Raw genomic sequence first — 21,844 nt, forward strand, 5'->3', positions numbered from 1 at the left:
GATCCCAGTCTTGCCAGGTTATTTATTACTTCGACACTCCTACACTTGGGAGAAAACATCAATCTTTTAGTCATGTCATTTACCATAATGTAATTGTTGTTTAACAATTTGTGCAAGGTTGGGTTAATAATGTTATTTTATCTTTGTATAGAGAAATTATTAATTAAACCTAGAATTAAAAAAAAAAGAATGTCTTTCAATCAAGGGCATTATAGTCTTTTTATTTTTTAAATAATAAAATTACTTTGTCACCTTTAAAGATAAAATCAATATAAAAAGCTTTTTGTCATTTTATACTGACTTTATTGCTAATGTGAAAGTTACTCAAGGATATCATTGTATTTTACCATATAATAAATATTATTAAAAAAAACTTATTGGCACATGAGTAGCACATGCCATCAAGTGGGCTGCCCTTTCATCATTCATGTAATGTATGTGAAATTATTAGATCACCAAAAATTATTTGTTGTAGTTATGTTTGAAAGGTTTCGACACCCCTTTCATGATGGGACGATGTGTGTGCTTAACACTCTCTTGATTTAGTGTTGATAACCATTTTTTTTATTCTTCTCTCTATTCTCCTCAAATTCCATGTTAGATCCTTTAAATTTTTAGATCAGCCCCTTCAATTTCCTTTTCCTTTCACATTTGGTCCTATCAGCTTGATTACTATCTTTTATTTTGAATAATCTATGAAATTACAAATATTTTTTTAATTCCATCCCTTTTTTATTTTTATTCTTTCAAATTTAGTCTTTATTCTTTTAATTGATATTTGTTTTGTTTGAAATTATTTTTTAGATTTTTTTACAGTTTCATCTTTGTTGGGTTTTTTTTTCTATCAAATTTGATCATTATTTTTTTATTGTTATCTTTTTTTTTTGTTTTTGCAAGTTTTTTAAATTGATTTTTTTTCATGATTTCATCATTTAAAATTGAATTAGTTGGGAATTAAGCTTCTTAATTGAACCTCTGTTAATAATTTTATAAATTATGAATTTTAGATATAAGATTAGATTTAAGAGATTCATTAGTGTTTGTTTCTTTAAGCTGATCTTTTATATTTTATCATTTTGTCTAGAGTTTTGCTTTCTTATTTTTCATGGTTTTTATTTTATAGGGTTAGTCTTGAGTTTATAACCAGGATCACCGATTTTAAAGGTTAATGCAAGTTAACTTATGTATTTTTTTTGTAATTTTTTTAAATTAATTTATTTCAATTTCATTCTTTAACATTTTAAGTATTGGAAATGGGTTTTCATTTTTTTTTCTGTTTCTATCAGGTTATCCTAATCTTGTGTCCATGATCTCAGGGTTAACAAGTTCATTTGAGTGGACTTATATTTGTTTTTATTGTTTTATTAATTAAATATTTTTTATTTTCATCCTTTAACGTTGTGTTGTTCAATAATTAAGATTCATGATTTTATTAATTGTGCTTTCAAACATGGTTACCTTTATGTCACAACTAGGTTTGAGATTTTGCATCTTGATCTAGGTGGATTTATATTAAGTTTTTTTTTTGTTTTTTTAAATTATTTGTTTTAATTTTCATCCTTAAACATTTTATTTGCTAGAATTGAGCTCCAACTATTTTTTTTTATTTTTTCTTCTATGGAGTTATTATATTCTCATTTGATTTATTAGAAATTGTTTTTTCAATTTTTTTCCTGCTTTTTTTATGAGATTATCTCAATTTTATGCTCATGAGCATAAAATTTGCAAGTTAAAATGGTTTGATAGAGGTTTTTTTGTTATTTTTTTTAAATTAATTTTTTTTAGTTTTATTTTTAAATATTGAGTTATTCAATAATTAGAAAAGGTTTAAGTCGGGTTTTTTTATTATTATTTTTGTTGTTATTTTCTTTTTCAGTTTATTTAAAGTTGTTATATTTTTTTATATTATTTAAATTACTAATTAAACTAAAGACTCAAGTTTTATATAGTTTTGTTCTTAGCTTTACTTTTTACATTGGAAAAAAATTTAATTGGCTCATAGTGGATCGCAGGCTACAAATCTAGTTGCATACCAAAAGATCAAACGATGCGATTATATCAATCTAACAAAGCAGCCGAATAAATATTGATGGAGGTATTATGAGCTCTTATCTACCGTCGTAAAGGAGGAGATAAGTTCAACTACGAATATATAGAAGTTTTAAATGGGTAGGTTGTAGTAATTAGGATGGAGGGAGGTCCCCTCCCGTAATTACACTTTCCAAAGCCTTTTTCAAGTAAGCTCTTTTTTTTTCTTTGAAAACAAAAAAACAATATAAAATTCTTAGGATATGTTTGCCTTCTAAAAAATAATATTTAAAAAATTATTTTTTAATTGTTTTTATGTTTATTTACTATTAGAAATATTAGTCAACCAAAAATATTTTGAAAAATTTAACTTAATTTTCAAGAAAGTATTTTTCTTTATTTGGGGCGGAAAACACTTCCCAGAAGTTATAAAAAATTTAAAAATATCATATTATTTGATAATTATATCAAATTTTTTATTGCTATATATTATGTTTGAATTTTTTTCTTTCAATTTTATTTCTTAAAATTTAATTTAATTTGATTTTTATATTACATTTGATCCTTATTTTTATAATTATTATCTACTTTTCTCTTATCATTTTTTAATTGAAATTTTTTATATATTAAATTTGATCCTTATTCTTTTAATTATTACTTATTTTATGTAAAATAATTTATGAAATTATAATTATTATTGTTTTAATTTCATCATGTTTCAATTTTTTTATTTGTTATATTTGATCTCTATTATTTTGATTATTATTTATTTTATTTGAGATAATTTATGAAACTATATTTTTTTTAATTCCATTTTCATTCAACTTTTTAATTTATAAGATTTATTTCTTATTATTTTAATAAAATTAAAAAAAATAAAACATTAATATGCTGTTTTTTAGCTCATTTTTCATAACATAACTAAACATTTAAAAGTATTTTCTAACTTATTTTTTATAATACTACCAAATATCAAAAAATAATTTACTTTTCTAAAATTCACTTAAAAAAAAACTATTTTTCTACAAATAAACGGGCCTTAACAATACTTTTATATGATTTTATGGTTTTGCTTCTTATTACACATGGATATTTGTGTTGAAATTTTGGGTTCCAAGTATGTCAAAATTAGTTTTAATAAATATAGCTTGGTTGACTTATTAATTTATTGATTTGGAATCTATTATAGGCTGAATTTTATGACAAACTAAATGAGAGTTGACTGGATTAAAATGAATTAATTTAGATAAATTTTTATTTAAATTTTTTTAAAAAATAATCTAATTTTAAAAAACTTGAAATTATATTATTCTAAATTGACTCATCCAACTTATAACTCAAACTTTAATCAAACTAAATTTTATAATTATGTTCAAAATAATATGATGCAACTCTTAAGCTCCTCTCCTAACTTTGAGCTTCACTTTTCAATATATAGATCTTGAAAACAATTCTAATTGGAAATGAGGAAATCGATAGAGTATATGTTTATATCATAAATATAATGTTTGTTTTGTAATAGTAGATATTAAAAAAAAATTAAAAAATATTTGGTTAAAAGAAAGGTGTCCGCGAGAGGATTCTCTAAGAGCATCTCCAACGGGAGATGCTTTTTAAAGGAGCTATATTGATAATATGACTTTTATAAATAGTGTAAATATAGCTTTTTTGTTGATATGCATTCCAATGATAAAAGCTATATAGAAAAGCTATTTATATTTTAATATATTTCATGTTAAATTAATTTTAATATAATTATATAACTAATTTAAATATTTTATATATAATATAATTATGATGTTATTAATTACATAATTAATATGAATAATTTATAAAATTAATGAAGTAATATAAAAGTTAAAAAATATAATTTAAAATTAAATTTAAAATTTATTTATATCAATATTTTTAATTTTAAGTTTTATATGTTATTGTTAAAAATTTAATTTTTAAAAAGTAAATTCAAATTTAAAATTAAATTTAAAATTTATTTATATCAATATAATTTTTTTTTTTAAATTTGAGAGAAGGATGAGGCACAATACAAAAATTTAAACTACAAATTTTTTCTTCATGTATTTATAGAAGATTTATTCTATATTTTAAAAAAAAAATTATTAGCCAACGGCTATAAAAATAGCCATTTCTACAGTTAAATATAGAAATGACTGTTAACAAAACAAATAGTCAAAATGATTATTTGTTTAGTTTGCTCGTTGAAACATGAATAAAAATAATTAAATAGACAAAACAGTTTTAGCTTTGTACATGCCTCGTACGTTGGAGCTCCTCTAATAAAGGTGTACGAGGAAGAGAGAAAGTGGCTTATGAATATGACCTAAACGATTTCTCTCTAACTTTCGTAAATTATTCAACTAATGAATGAAGACAACACAATCTGTTCTGTTCTTTTCAAAACAAAAAATACGAGGAACGTATTCCCTCTCTCCTCTCTCCTCTCTCCTCCATCTCTTCTTTTACAACACTAGAAGATAGATGGAATGACATGGAAGACAGCTACATCTTTTTGTCAAAAGACAAGCCCCTTGTAGATATTTGGGTAGTTACGAAATGCTGTTCTTCATTAAAATTTAATTTTTTAGTTTTTAAATTAATTTATTTTTTAAAGGTTTAGATTGTTTTGATGTATTATTGTTAAAAATAATTTTTTTTAAATAAAAATTTTATATATACATATTAAAATATTTTAAAAGACAACCAATGATTATTATGAAATCATCAAAATTTACTATAGATTTTTTTAAAAAAAAAAGAATAATTGCAAGAAACTTGAATAGGAAATTGAGAAGATACTTGAGCGATACGCATTGAGACTGTCTCTAATTTTCAAAAATTGAATACTTTTCAAATATAGCTTGTGGCAATCAAATTAAACTGGTAATGCGTACCAAAACTTTGATCCAGAGAGAGGATGATAGCGAGGGGAACCAGAATTTTAGGATGGGGGACCAATATGTAAGAAAAAGGAAGCAAACTTGGAATAAAATAGTGAAGAAAAACATGGTGATAATTATACATAATTTTGGGGGGTTCATTGTGTGTGTTTTCTACCAAAATAAGTTATTATTTAAAGAAGTTACTAAATATTTTTTAAATATTAATAAAAAAAAGGACATTTTACTTTCCAACTCTATTCAAAGTACTTTTTTATTGAAATAATTTTATTAAAATTAATCAATATTATTTTAAAAAATCATTCTTTAATATTAAATTTATTTTTTATTAAAATACCTTATTTTCATAATACAAATTGTAAGTTTGATAAATTAACTCAATTCATTCAATTTCTTTTTAATTTTATCTTTTAATATTGAGTTGATTAACAATTATATTTCATGATTTATTTATTTTTATTTGATTATTTCTACCTCATAATTCATGAATAATGCTTAATATATTAACTCGAGTTAACTCAATTTATTTTTTTATTTTTTAATTGATTGTTTTTGCAATATTATCATTAAACATTGGATTAATTGGAAATTAAATTTCATAATTTATTTTGATTTGTTTTTCATAGTAATATATTGGTCTCATTATTAGAGTTGTGAGTTTTGACATTTTAACCTTAGCTAAATCATATTGTTTTTTTTGTACGAAGTTATCTTAATTTTATGACTCGAGTTACAAGTTCTTTAATATTAAGTTTGCTTTTTATTAGATTGTCCACATTTTATAACCTAGTTTACGGGTTTGACGAGTTAATTGGATTAATTTAATTTTTTTAATTGATATTTTTTTAACTTTATTATTTGATATTGTGTTTGATTGAGAATTAAGTTGAATTAGGTTATTTTTATTTTATAACTAGAAAATAGTGCATAATGAGTTTGGTTTGCTTTTTGGTTGGGTTGAATGTTTTTGGTCTAAATCGAATTATTTGATTTTAAATGAAGAAAGTTTAAATTTCAAACCATATCAAAATATTATATAAAAAAAAATCAAAGTTAAATCTTTAGTCATTCTATCAAAGTTAAAATTAGAACCCATAAGGGCTATATTATCTTTAGTCATTCTATTAAAGTTAAAAAATCCTAAGCCCATCGAAATTTAATAATGTTTTATTAAAATTAAAAAATTTTATTTTTTATTTTTAAATTATTTTAATATATTGATATTATTTAAAAAATAAAATAAAAATAAAAATTATTTTAATATATTTTCAAATAAAAAATATTTTAAAAAATCACTACATTACCTAAATATTTAGTCCATCTCCATTGTCGGGTCTACTGTTAATTCACAGCAGCAGATAAATTGGGTCATTTAATCATATATTTTTATAATTATAGTTTAAAGAAAATATTTTTAATGAGATTTATGTAAAATTATAATATATATATATTAATTAAATTTTTAAAAAATATAATTAAAATAAAATATAGATTTAACCACCCAACAGACCTTTTTGGAAAATGAACAGGGCTGTGTGTCATGGTCCATTGCCTTGTTTTAGCCGGCTGTAGAATGGTTTTTCCAACGAAAAAGCAGCCTTGCATCTGACTGAACTGAAGTACTTAAAGCAAAGATGAAGTGACCATACCATAACATAAACAGAAAATCTGTAACTACATCTCCCAAACTGATGATCTTCTTTCAGAATCCCAACAAGAATGGTTAGATACACTACTTAAAAACTAAAAAGAGTACTGGTTTTTTCCCAAGAAAACACAGGAAATGACCATTCACACCTTACAAGGCAAGATGGCACAGAGTTTTCAACCAACAAGAAGCCATGCAATCTCTTAAACAGTCAGCTACAAAACCACCACTGCTAGAAAATCCCGGTAAATCCCATCTTCTTTCTTCTCTTAATTACTCCTTTAGCATCTATAATGTTGAACCAACCCCTAAAGTCTATGACTTTATTCTCAAAACCTCTTTTAAACCTTTCAATTCCATCACATTCCTTCAGTTCTTGACCATCTTGAAAAAGTTGAAAACTTTGAACCACCTGAATCTATTTTTGCTTATCTTATAGAATTGCTGATAAAAACCAAGAAGCAATTGAGTTGTTCTGTAGAATTCCAAAGATTAGATGCCAGTTGCTTGTAGAAGCAGTAAAGGTCTAAACTTGGTGCCTGAAATTTTGTTGAAGAGTCAAGTTATGCATACTCGAATGGAAGGATCGACTTTTCAGGTATTTATTGCTGCTCTCTGTAGGATTAGAAAGGTGGGTTTTGCTATTGAGATCTTGAGTTGTATGGTGAATGGTGGGTTTATTGTAAACGCAGAAATATCTTCTATGTAATAGTCATGTCTTTGTGAACAGAAAGAAGCAACCAAATTCGAGGTTATGGGGTTTTTAGAGGAATTGAGAAAGTTAGGATTTTGTCCTAGAATGGTGGATTATAGTAATGTTATTAGGTTTTTAGTGAAAGGAAAAATGGGTTTGGATGCTTTGCATGTTGTGAATCAGATGAAATAAGATAAAATTAAGCTTGGATAAGGGTTTATGCTCTCAGAGTTTCACATTTGATGAGATAATTTGTGGTTTATGCCATAGAGACCTCAGTTGTAAAGCACTTGAATTACTTGAGAAAATGGTTAGTAAGAATGTCTCCTGGTCTTAGAGATTTGGAAAGCGCTTCTCCTTAACTCTGGAATCGAACTTGGTTTTATAGAGACTACACTGTTTAGTTTGGTAGACACAATTCAAACTCAGTTAATGTTGAGTACCTTCTTTTACATTGTTTCCCCCAGAAATGGTTGAAGTCAGTGATGAATCCATGAATAAAATTTTGAGGCTACGGAGAGTTTATCTTCTTGGGTAGTGGATCCAAGAATAGAGTTTGCATTTGTTGAATTTTCGGTAATGTTGCCTCAGTGGTGTGCCGTGATGTTAATAACTTTCAATTAGCTAGCTAATTATGAATTCTCAAACAATTTAAAAATACAAATGACATGGGATGGATGAAGCATCAAGTTGCAACTTCAATGTTTCTATTCAGAAGCTAAGTAGCTGTAGTGGATGGATGCATGTGTATTTTGAGCACCAGCGAGGCCATTATTTGATTGTATCCTTCAGTGGGGGCACATGCAACTAGTCTGTTCTGAACACGAAATCATGCCTACCCAGTATGCTTTCCTGGCCCTTACCTTGTTTTACAAATTACAAGAAACGCACCAAATATTAGAGGAACAACATCCAACTCCAGGTATTCTCTCAATTTATGCGTTCATTGCATAAGATGGGTATGTTCATACTATTGTGGTGTGTTCTGGCCTAGTCTGTTTAGCCTTTTTTTCTCGATAACGTCACTGTCCTGAATGGAACCAAAGTACTTAAGTCACTGGCATTGATTGGCCAACTACTTTAAAACAAACAACAACTTGCTTCTATACTTTGTGTTTTGTTTTCCATTTTTTCACTAATGTTGATTATTAATTTTCAAATTCAACCCTATGGTCTGTTCTCACAATGCATGTTCATTGATTTCTTTTGGTTTATCTTTTGCAGTGTCTCAAATTTACCACCGTGTGCATTTGTCTTTCAGGTGAATTATTGGAGACAAAAACTTTAATAGATAGAATATGTAACTCCAACAAAATGCTTGAGTTGAGTTGCTTAGAAGCTTAGCAGAGAGCTTTTGGTGGTAACTCGTTCATGATTTTTTGTTATTTGTATCATGTCATGATACTAAAAATTGGAATAGTTCCAACTGGTTTGGATCAACAGTTTTTGGTTGGATCAGCTTCTTTTACCTATACAACTTTTTTAGCTCCAGAATTCGTGCAATGCCACACTTCATCAACACTTGTTTACAATAGCAATTGTAGTCTTAAAAGTGGGGTCTTTTCCGGTCAACAAGGTTGATCAGACCAAGGTGTGAGCTCATCCTAGAAACCAAAAATGCTGTTTCTTTTGAAATGGGCTTTTTAACCCTCTTTTCCATGGAGTTAACGCTAGGATTTGATTAATGGTGGTGAAATGACACAATTATGGATGGGTGCTTTTGTTGTCATCTCATTTCTTTACATGTCAGCAGGCCAGCGAATGATTTGCTAGAGTAATTGGTAAACCAACACCCAGTGCCTGCAATATTCTTTGTTGGGGTATTTTGCATGATCAAATCTAAGTCTTTTATGGTTTAGGTTTATAAGGCATTTGTTACTATTAAATTTACTTGCTGAATCTGGATAGTGAACGCATGCCAAACTCTTGGTTTTCACTGATTGAATTTTCATTTGGATTGTAGACTATATAGAACGGTTAGGTTTGTTGATTTCGTATTTCACTAAGTGTCCACTCATGTACTTTCTTCATCAAATGTTATGAAGTTAAACGAGTCTATAACCCTACAACGGCTGCCGTCCTTTTTTTCTGAAAGTGGCTAAAACTCTTGAACTGTCATCGCAATAGAATTTGATTAGAGGATCTCCAAGATAGAAGAACATATTAAGCAGCTGGGGTCAGATTCTGTCCTCACTACCAACTGTTTATTGTTCACAAATCTCTTGCAAGTCTGCCATGGTTGCAGGGAAGAGTCTAAATGAAACGAAATTTGCTCTATTTCTTTCCAAGCTTGTAGAGTTCCATTGTAGTGTATGAACAGTGATCAAGGACAATCTATTAATCTGGCACCTGAAATGCTGTCAACAACAAAATTATCATATTTCATGTTAGCTTGACCAGTACACTCAATCTCATAGAAAGCCATTATTCTGTGTTTCGAATTGTAGTGGTGTAGTTAGAGGTGGCAATGGTACAAGGGAGGTTTTTTTTTTGGCAAAATTTGGTTTTGGTTAGTATTTGGATAAAATCCAAAAAAATATATTTTAGAAACCATGCCCGATATAATTACAATTTTGCCATTATATCGGAAACTATTTTTTTTATTAGAGCATTGATTTTTGAGTGAAATGTGATTTTAATAAGTATAGTTTAAAGGTGCAATAGCTTTAATTTTAAAAAATGCGGGAAGTGATGTTTTTTGAGATGAAAGGCTGCTTATTTTATATTAAAACTCGAAGATAACTTTAAATATCTTTAAATTAAACTGACTTTAATTGCTTTTGTTTTATACATGATAATTAACTAATATTGTTAATAACCTTACATGTTTTAAAATTAACCAATATCAATTAGTTTATATTAAGTATATTAGATCTTAGCTTGTATTGATCTTAATTAAATTTCTTAGTAGTTCTATTTACTAAAAACACTAAGTGATATTTCGATTTTTTTTACTTCTGCTTTTTTATGATATTTGCAATTTTTCCAATGAAAAAAATAATATTTTTTAAGTAATAAAATGTTTAATTTCTTAAATAAATTTTTTAATTAAGCTATATCCTCAAACGATAATTTTAATTTAAGTGATTTTACCAATAACACAATACATCAATTCATCACATCAGGGATCAAATAGGCTTTTAGTATCGTGATGAAACAATTTATTGATTATATTATGAATGGATATCAATAATGTTTTTGTTTACCTATAGTTAACCAAATTTATTAAAATTATTTACTCTAAAAAAGGAAGAAGAAAGACTTCCCTATTGCCTCCCCTTTTTTCCACTCATGCCATCAAAATCTTCTGTGGCTCAGACTAAAAATTTCGAACAAGAAAGATTTCCCTCATGAGTTGGTAGAGAAGCATTGATCCACAAGGAAAAAGGGTCTCAAGTTTAAACTCCATTTATGATTTGGCAAAGAATAGTTTAGCAGTTCAGTAGCTTTCATTTCCGGTGGGAGAAGTTCATGCAAGCCACCACCATGAATAAATTAAAAAGGAAATAAAAATTAAAATTAAAATAGTTGATTCACTTTCTACTTTCTTGGTGAAATCGTTGTAGTGCCTATGAGCGTTAGGTGTCAATTCTGGATTGCCTTTCTTGAAATGGACTGTGGGCGTTACAAAGACTTCTCCGTCAATGGGCGGAAGCTTGATGTCCATTTCTGAAAGACGCAACACAGCACTAAAGGTGTTTCTGTCAACTTTTTCTTCTTTTTTTTTTATTTGGAGTGGAAGGTGTGCAATGCTCTTGTTTAGCATTACAGCATGATCACTTTTTTTTTTTTTAAGTTGATCAAGTTTATGCCCGATTTGACTGGGATTGTGAGGGCTAGAAGTAGATTGGATGGTGGGTTCACACACCCTAATATTTTTTTATTTTTCTAATATATATATATATATATATATATATATATATATATATACACCCAACTTTTACTTTATGTGTAGATTTTACCACATAGATAATAAATTTCCTTTTTTAGATTTTTTTTAAAAATTGTATATGGTTATTATGAACACTATAAAAAGTAATATGAGCATGTTATAATTGCTTTAAGAAATTATGATATATAAATATTTGATTTAAGAAATAATGATTCTTAAGATTATGTAAAGTTAGCAGACGCTTGGTGATAATGAAAGGAATACTGGAAACGAGAATGATTTTTTTCTTTTTCTTCTTGCGCAGGTGTTTGTTCAAGAAATGAGAGTAAATAAGAATGAGATTTTAAACATATTATTATTAATGATAACTAATTGAGCTAGGGAATATATATATATATCTTAATATTTAATTTTAAAAAACAAAATTCGAATCAATTTAGATTAATTTATCAAACCTAATATTAAAAATAAATCAATTAAAGAAATAAAAAGAACATTCGAGTCAACATAGTTTAACTTGACAAACTTTTAATTTGAATTATGAGATTGCAATAACATCATATAAAACAAATAAATTATAAAACTTAATTTTTAATCAATTAAATGATAAAAGATAAAAATAAAAATAAAATATTAAAAAAGAGAACAAAAAGATCTAAAATCCACCTAATTAAACAAAAAAAATCACAACTCCAATGATATGATTATGATAACATAAAAAATCAAAATAAATTATAATACTTAAACCCAGTAAATATAATTATAAAAAAAATATAAATATTTTTATATTTTTTATAATTATATTTACTGGGTTTAAGTATTATAATTTATTTTGATTTTTTATGTTATCATAATCATATCATTGGAGTCGTGATTTTTTTTGTTTAATTAGGTGGATTTTAGATCTTTTTGTTCTCTTTTTTAATATTTTATTTTTATTTTTATCTTTTATCATTTAATTGATTAAAAATTAAATTTTATAATTTATTTGTTTTATATGATGTTATTGCAATCTCATAATCCAAATTAAAAGTTTGTCAGGTTAAACTATGTTGACTCGAATGTTCTTTTTATTTTTTTAATTGATTTATTTTTAATATTAGGTTTGATAGATTAATCTTGATTTATTTTTAATATTAGGTTTGATAGATTAATCTTGATTTATTTTTAATATTAGGTTTGATAGATTAATCTAAATTGATTCGAGTTTTTTTTTTTAAAATTTAAATATTGAGTTGATTAAGAATTGATATTTAATATATATTTTTTTAACTTTCTACGAGTTTTATTATTTTTTATAACTGAATTTTAAATATTAACATGAATTGATTTGGGTTGTTGTTTTAATATATATTTGTTAAATATATTGTCTTGAAATCTTTGTAGTCATGGAGTTTTTTTTATCATTTATATTATTTTTGGATTTATTAAGTTAATAGTATTATTGGATCAATTTTTTTCTTTTTAAGAACATGCTAACAAAACTGAATATTTTTTTTAAAAAAAGTTTTAAGAAATTGATACAAACTAAAGTAGCTTTGTTAATAACTATTTTCACTAGTACCACTGCTATCTTCAATAAAGGTGATATATCCATCCAAGAGATCGAATCCACCCTACTCTGTAATCTCTAAATGGAAGTTCATCCAGCCACCGGATATATATCCATGTAAATGCTAGAATATACTTAGAAAGCTTATTTTAATTTCTTGAATCTGATCCACGTTGAGCAAGTGTTCTTGCTATGATTACATAATTGTCAATTTTTTCCCTGTTTTCACCAAGGTGAAGCCAGGCCTCCAAAGCTTGAAGCCTGTCATTAGTCAGATACACGGTTCACAAATTTTCTATCCGTTGTGAGTAAAAACTGGGTAAATCGATATTAGATCCATTTCAAATCCGATCCGAGAGAACAAATTATTTTTTTATGCATGATCATGCTACGGAAGCCATGCTTTCTTTCTAAATAAAATGAAAGAGTTGCTTTAGATATAAAAACCATCATTAACAAGGAGGGAGAAAAGATAACTTAAGCAACTTGTAGAAAATGAAAGATTTACATGTAAAAGCCATCATTTTCTAAGGTTGCTTGCAATCTCGATCACTCTAAAAACTTGGGTAAACAAAAGGTATTTGATAAGAAGGCAAGATGCTGTGAATGGCATTTCACTGTCATTCAAACGTGGTTGAGAGGGGGGGAAAAAGAGCTAAATTGGATGGATTAGAGGCAATATCTGCGGTGGCCATTGCAATCTTGCACTGTCCCCTGGATGGCGGCATCAAAATGCTAGATATCCATGATAATAAGACATCAGTTTTCTTGGGAACTCATGCCTCGATGGTTTTGCTCCACTCATCTCTTATCGGTTTTATTGGTTAAGACTGAGAGCAACATTGATAGACACCCACTACCTCTTAATGGAAGGAGCAGAGATAAAGAAGAAAACTGATGATCAGCAAGAAATCTCACGTCTTTTAGTTGCCAGGCTACTTGCTTGCATATCTGCTATCACATGATTTCCGCCGAGACTCGGTGGAGAAGAAACACTACCTTTTTTCCCATTATTCATACTGTGTACTGTTTCTCTACTTTTCTGTATATGAAGTCTTAACAGAAAGGATCATGGAAGACAAGACCCCGGCCCACTTCATATTTTCTAGAAAAGAAAAACTCAACAAAAAGCATCATGGCATGCATATCATTGAAATTCCGTGGAATAAATTTCAGAGTAAATTTTAATTTCTCCTCATAGGAATTTCTCAATTTTAAATAAGAAAATATGTGTAAATTTTATTTTTTCTCCTAGGATTTCTGATGAAATATCTCGATATAATCCAAAATATTCTGAAATGAAACAAAACAAAACATAGACTCATTTAAATCTTTATTTTCATTTAACATTTAGTATTGACAAATTAAGAAAAAGGGATGATATTGTTATTGATGAATGAAAATTGAAGTTGGTAGGGTATGGAGATTACTTGAGAAACAACTAGCTCAAGTTTTAGATATCATTTTTGTTTTTCTGAAAAAACAACTTTTTTATTGATTTTTTCTTAATTCAATTATTTCTTTAGTTTATAATATTTTTTAGATGATAATGAGATATTTTTAAAATTTTAAGAATAAAATTTAAATTTATGATCCCTTGTTACTACAAACAGAAATGGATAAAATAAATTGAGTGTAGCTGAAACTGCTTATTATCACAACCAAGGAGATTGAATTATACAAACCAAACTTTCGAGATGAATTTGAGACACCATCTAAAGCATACTAAAATTTACCCTAAATTTTTAGAGTTAAATATAATTTAGTCCTTCTAGTTTATAAAAAAAACTTATTACTCCTTGTAGTATCAAAAATAATTAAATAATCATTTAACCAAACTTAATTTGTTTTTGAAAAATAATTAAATAATCATTTAACCAAACTTAATTTAAATGTATGTTTTTGAAAAAAGCTTTCTTTTCTCATCAACTTTCTATCCAATCTATTTTTTTTACCTTTTCTATTTATTAAAATAAAAAAATAAAAATAATTACAAAATTAGATGCATGGAGATAATTAAACTAAATGAATTTTCTTTTCTTTTCTTATAGACTAATTTAATTATTTTTGCTAAATTACAAAGGTCTAGTTATAAATAACTTTATTATTGAAAATTATTCATGAGATGGATAAATAATAATATTTTGGAACTTGAGGTTGGTTTTTCTTCTGATTAACATTATTTTATTTTTCTTCACCACTTTGGCTTCTAGTTGAACAAGCTTGACTCTTTTTTTTTTTTTAGATTACCAAAAAGAGGTACGAACCCCTATCACCATTTTTGTATATATGATATAGAATAAAAACACATAATAATACATGTAGATTGAAGGGTAAATATGTTTACTATTTGGAACAAAAGCCTCGAATTTAATTATTTTATTAATCAAGGATGATTTGTTTTTATCGTTATACAATTGTGTTCATATAAATAATGAAATAAGACAACACTAATCCTTCCAAACATTAAAATAATATTTATTCAAAAAAATCATAAAAATATTATTATTTAATTCCACATCCATCAATATAAAGTTGATGTATCATGCATTATAGATATTTATTTAAAAATTCATAATTAAAAAAATTAGAGATAAAATATTAATCTCACGTATCTAAACTTTGCACAACGTAAAGTTTAGATAACAAAATCTAGATACTTTTTCAGACTTAATACTATTTAATTCAATTACATATTAAATTCAATTCAATGTAAATTTAATAAGGTGTCAAACCCAATATCATTAAGTTTAATATATAGTTAACAAATTAATTCTAATAATATATAGTTCTAATAAGATGCCAAATCCAAAAATCTTGACTTCAATTATGTGCTTAACTCACATACATACAAAATATCATACTCGTTCAGTTATATACTAAATTCAAATACATGTAAATTTAATAAAATATCAGATACAAAATATTAAACCCAATTATATGCTAAATTCGAATAGAATTTGATAAAATATGAGACGTAACACATTTGAATTCAGCTACATACCAAGGTAAACAAATTAATTCTAATAATATATAGTTCTAATAAGATGCCAAATCCAAAAATCTTGACTTCAATTATGTGCTTAACTCACATACATACAAAATATCATACTCGTTCAGTTATATACTAAATTCAAATACATGTAAATTTAATAAAATATCAGATACAAAATATTAAACCCAATTATATGCTAAATTCAAATAGAATTTGATATTATATGCTAAATTCAAATAGAATTTGATAAAATATGAGACGTAACACATTTGAATTCAGCTACATACCAAATTCAGCTACATACCAAGCTCAATTACATGTGGGTTTTACAAGGTGTTAAATCCAATTCATTTAAGTTCAATTACAAAGTGTACATATGAGTCTGGAAAAATACTAAACTCAACACCATTGAGCTAAAATCTGAAATTTTTCCAACTTCAAATATATATGATGTTCATAATTTTTTAAGACCATCTGGGTCGTGAAGATTTGTTTTTTTATTTTTATATCTTTTAATATAAAATATTAAAAGTAAAACATGATATCTCCTTACATCTTTAGGTATATAATTTTTTTTTAATATTTTATTATATTTTCATCAATATTAATATTATGTAAGATATATATCCCTCATTAATACTAATACTGTGTAAAAGATGTTTATATATCATTAATACTAAGTGGAGAAATGACATTTCAACCCCTATATTCAACCAACATAACAAAATTTTATATTCAAACAACATAACAAAATTTAAAGATTATATATAACTTCTGAAACATCCAGGTAAATAATTCATATTTTTTTTATTTTCTAAGTTTTTATATACTTATTTTTCAAGTATTTTTTATACACAATTAAAAATAAATATTTTTGTTCTTAATTTTTTTTAAAACAATCCTTATTTCATTTATTGCAATCTCTTATTAAAAATTACTTATTTTATTATTGAAGAATCCCTAAATCCCACAAAAAATAATTAGTTTGCACATGTCATCTTTTATCATCAACCATTAATTTTATCAATTTTAAAAACTAAAATATTAACATAGACATGTAATCATTCTCCATCTGACTACCCAAAAAAACCTACCATGTTAGATTTTGAAACATCATGAGAAGGGCACGTGAAGAAAAAATCTACTTAATTGATTGATTTATGATGTTCACATTCAATTATAGAATCCAATGAAAGATAATTATTATAAATGTTTTCCTTGCCGGATTAATTTGACAGAAGTAGAGAAATAAATGAGATGTTACTTCATAAGAAATAAAAAATTATAATTATAATCATAAACACTCAAATTATGGGACTAAGAAGGCTCATTGATTGGTTCTACTGTTCGTAAACAATAATACATTGGAAGTTTAGGTTGAACTTGCTAGCAAGTAACTCGTTTTTATTTTCCTTCAACCCTTGCTCAAATTCAACGAACCTTTTTTCTTGACTCTTTTTGTTTTTTCCAAAATTTACAAAAGAGAGGTACGACCGAAGCCTATCAGCATTTACGTGTGTGATATAGAACAAAAACAGATAATAAATATGTCAATTCAATGATGAGACCGAACGAAAAATGTGTGGAGTCTTTGGAGAAGAAATCCTCAAATTCAATGGTTTTGTTAGTCAAGGATATGCTGTTCTGTCATATAACTAATGGATTAAGAAAACCCTAATTCTTCTAAACATGGAAAAAAATAATTAAAAAAAATATCAAAACAATATTATTAACTAATTATTAAGCAAAAACTATTGTCTATGACATAAAGTTGTCTGCTCTAAATCACTATAATTATACCACAAAATAAATTTTCAACACAAAATTAAAATAATAGTGGATGGCGTGGCTTATAAAGACATTTTTGCTTCCAAAATATCGGGTTTATTATTTCTCGTTTTTAGCTTTCCCAAATGGTGGTTTGGCAACAAGAGAGCATTCCAAGACCAATATCAGCATGAAATTCGGGAGAAAATTTGACAATAAGGGCTTGGAAAGACATTTTTGCAATCATGGAACTAATATAGGCCCATTAATTAGTCCTACTGCTTTTCTTTTCTTTTTTCTTGTAAATAAGATGGATCAATATTACTGAGCTAGCAAAGTGAGAAGACAGAATAAAAGTTGCTAGAAAAAAAAATTTGAGAAGAATAGATTAGGAACAAATTATAACTTTTAAACCATGGGATTAACTTAATTGCTGATACTGCCAGATACTTTTGTGATCTATTTTTTATTTTATTTTATTTTTTGGTTGTGAAATAACATCAATCATGTTTATAGAGTTACCTCTATCGATGGTTAGCTCATACTTCACAGCTGGATATGGAAATCAACTGTCGGCATCATAATAAGCTTGAATCAACTCTGATCATGATACTAATAATTGAGTCAAAGCTTATCTTTATCCACCATGACGATTTTGAAGAAATATATCGCTTACTGACTTTCAATTCGCAATATGACAATATATCCAATAAAACAAGACGTAGAGGATAGATCTTTTCTTGATCTTTATTCTCACATTCAAAGAATGTTTTCTTGATCTTCACAAATATTATATTTAATTATACACCCACATATTTTCTTTTTGTTTGTATGTGTATCTTCGCTAACATATGATATGTGAGGAGTGCTTTTTACGCCTAGTAGAAGTATGTCTTTTGACCATAAGAGAACAAAAGGAGCAATGGTTAGGTATGCAATGCCTATGGAGCCATAACTTCTCTCCACAAAAATACAGAAACATGGGTTTAAATATGACTCACCTGCATGCATGAATTCAGTTCTTGAAGAGGAGATTCTCGATCCAATATGAAGTGCCCAGATGAGCTAATAATATAGGTGTGGTAGTGATCATGATGGGGAAGACAGGCACATGAAGAACTAACTCACTGAAGCCAACAAATCTATAGTAGGTAAGAGTCATAACTCCAGCAAGAAATGTCTCTCTCACTCTGTGTGCATGAGTTAGTAATGCACGTGCCCTGCTTCTCCATCTTGCTCACACACACCTTCTCTTCACTTGATATCGCTGATATAGCTCTAGCTAGAAACTCAGCCTAGCTGCCTCCTCTCACATAAGAAATGAGTGAGAAAGAAAGGGGGTGGGAGAGGTGGAGTGGAGTTTTCTTAAAATGGTGAATTTGGGACACCTATCTGCAATTTTCAGTACGCGGTGTCCACTAATTTATAACAGAAGAGGTAAATGAATGTGTGTTCCAAGGTGGTTGTGAGGCAAGAAATGAAAAGGCTTAGTTGGGTGTGGGACCTAGTGAGTTTGCAAACCAATTTACCTCGAAGCACAGCTTGTCACAACAATCATGAATAGCATTGGACCACAGCATCACTAACGCAAAATAAATTTACTTCTATGCCCTAGCTATGGCTTGCAATTCTTAATTCAAGACAACTAGAAAGATTAATCCCATTATTTTGTTGGTGGCACCTGAACAATAGTTCGAAGTGCATTTCAAAATGGCATGTCACTATTGTTTATTCAAATGGTCTAATCTTAAAGTTTATATTTTTTAACCATAGCTAAACAAATTTATCAAGATATTATCAATTCATAAGCTTTAGATCCCATACTCACGAGGAGTCCAATTTGATCGGCTTAACTAGTGCTTACATGCTAAGCAATTTTTAATGATTCCAACTTTTTATGTATTGGTAAATTTAGAGAGATAAATGTATCACCATCTCTCGTCTACATCCAAGAAATAAAAAAATGAAAATAAACACTATGTCTCACTCACCTTGTTTATCACACTTAAATAGTTTTCAATCATCTAGAAGTTTGAATTACATAATTAAGTTTAGATTTTCGATCAGTGATTTTGAAAAAATTATTATTTTAAAAAATTTATACTAAAATTAGTAAACCTGGTTTAATCATGATTTAATTAAAAATCCAATTGTAATAATTTCTCAAGCAACAATAACTATTTATGCATGATATGCCAACACTTAATTAATGAGATTTAACAGAGATTAAGAAAGTAGGGCTTCTAGGTCAATCTCCATCTATAATAAAAAGAAAGAAAGAAAAAAACCTTAAATGTTATTAGGAAGTGCATTAATATTCTAGTTCATTATAATAATTGTATTGAAGGAAAGCTAAATTGTTGTCGATATTAATACTATTTGTTATGTAAATTAGGTGATAATTAATGTAGATATGATAAAAATATGAATTGATATGCCAAGATTGCAGGAGTAAGATTATTAGTATCCTTTCTATTTAAAATTTGTATTATGTATATGTAATTAGTTATGATTGTAACAAGTTAAGTTAAGAATTTTCATGGTAATAAATTAGGTTCTTATTATTCTATTTATTATTTAAAATTCTTATGAAAAACACTTTTAAATTTGATAGTGTTATGCTAGAAACAAATCTTCTAATATTTTGGAAGAAGAATGAAATCCTGATCAATGTCTGGGCTTTGAATTATTGAATGAACTTAATTATCTTTGGTTAAGAGTTATGGCAATTGCTCTTGGCAAAAAGTTTAAATTTGACTATATTAATGGTCATATTAAAGATCTTTCCTCACAAACTTATAAAGCTTAATAATGCAAAATTTAGCCATTTTGAATCTTTATCTCATCTCTAAAAGGCCATGAAAGAAATGTATGAAAATAAGAACAATGCAGCTCATGTTTCTTAAATAAAAAAGATTTTATTAACCTTCAACAAGATGATAAAACTTATATGCAATTGCTTGGAATGCTCAAAGGTATGTAGAGTGAACTTGCACTATATCACCCTTATAGTATTGATGTTGTAGTATTGAAGAAATAAGAGGAGGAAGACAAGATATATCATTTTTTATCTAGCCTTGGTCCAGATTATAAAGATCTTTGTAGTCGATTTCTTATAAATCCTGATCTTTCATCTTTTACAAGTGAATGTGCTACAATTTAACGAGAAGAAGCTCACAAGAAAGTCATGAATCTAAAGCAAAAAATCACTCTGTTAAAGACCCATGCTTATGTCACTAATATATAAATAAGGAATTATAAGATTTATATAGAGAAATGACAAGATTTGAAGTATCGGCATTGTAATAATCTTGGTTATTTAATTGGGCGATGCTAAATCCTTCATTCAGAGTTAAAACCTAAGTTTGAAAAAAAAAAAAAAAGGGACTTCAAAAAGGCTATGAACATAAAGCTTATATTGTTGCTCATTCCACTAATTCTTCTCCTAGTGATGTGATAAATTTTTCTACTAATCCAATTGTTTTTTTTTAATGATCTTACTGCATGTCTTTAGGAGAAATGTGATCATGTTTTGTCAATTTCTGGAAATTATGATTTTATAACTCTTTTTGATAAGTTTGTTTGTTTCTTGAAAACTCTACTCATCTATCATAAAAAAAATATATAAAAGGCATTTTAACTGCATTTAAAACTGTTTTAGTTACTAGTATTGAGTATAGTTTTTGGCTGAGTGATTTAGGTGTCACTGATCATATAACAAAGTAACCGGTATATATAATTTTAAAAACATTTTTATTCCAACTCATATATCTATTGCAAATATAAAACATGTTTTTGTTAAGGATAAAAAAAAGATTAAATTGCTTTTTAAAGATGTAGAATCTTAGGTTCTATATGTTCTTTATTTTACTTTCCAATTACTCTCTATTGATTCACACTAGGTTATTTTTTAGGACCTCATCACTAAGAAGATGATTGGTGACGGTTTGTTTTTCAAGGGCTTTATTATTTTTCAAGCAATCCACAGATAAACAAGTTTATTCAAGTTTCTATTTTTTTTTTGTTAGAATCAAGTTTTATAGCATCAATATTTAACAAATCCCTCCAAAATTGCTCTCATCAAAATAATGCCTAATTTGGATACAAAAATCATCACTTGTGATACATGTTATTTATCTAAATTTACTAAACTATCATATATGTCTTTTTTTTTCCCTAAAGCTAATGAGATGTTTGAACTTGTACATTTTGATGTTTGGGACTATTATTGAATCATTTAATGGTTTTAAGTGCTTTGTTAATTTCATTGATAATTTCTCTTTTATTACTTTACTATATCTTTTAAAAATCAAGAGTGAGGTTATGAAAGTTTTAAAAAAACTTTCTTACGCT

General features: G+C 27.0%; 2 long non-coding RNA genes across 2 annotated transcripts; one reads left to right on the forward strand and one right to left on the reverse strand.

Annotated features, from left to right (window-relative positions):
- Positions 1-8,117: 8,117 nt before the first annotated feature.
- LOC105131344 (uncharacterized) lies at positions 8,118-9,686 on the forward strand. Its single transcript, XR_843409.1, has 2 exons — positions 8,118-8,207; positions 8,510-9,686. It is a non-coding gene; the product is annotated as an uncharacterized LOC105131344 (long non-coding RNA).
- A 3,458-nt stretch (positions 9,687-13,144) lies between these two features.
- LOC105131345 (uncharacterized) lies at positions 13,145-19,140 on the reverse strand. Its single transcript, XR_843410.1, has 2 exons — positions 18,493-19,140; positions 13,145-13,834 (listed from the first exon to the last, which is right to left on the reverse strand). It is a non-coding gene; the product is annotated as an uncharacterized LOC105131345 (long non-coding RNA).
- Positions 19,141-21,844: the final 2,704 nt, after the last annotated feature.

This window comes from Populus euphratica, unplaced genomic scaffold, assembly GCF_000495115.2.
Source record: "Populus euphratica unplaced genomic scaffold, PopEup_1.0 scaffold23.1, whole genome shotgun sequence".
NCBI lineage: Eukaryota > Viridiplantae > Streptophyta > Magnoliopsida > Malpighiales > Salicaceae > Populus > Populus euphratica.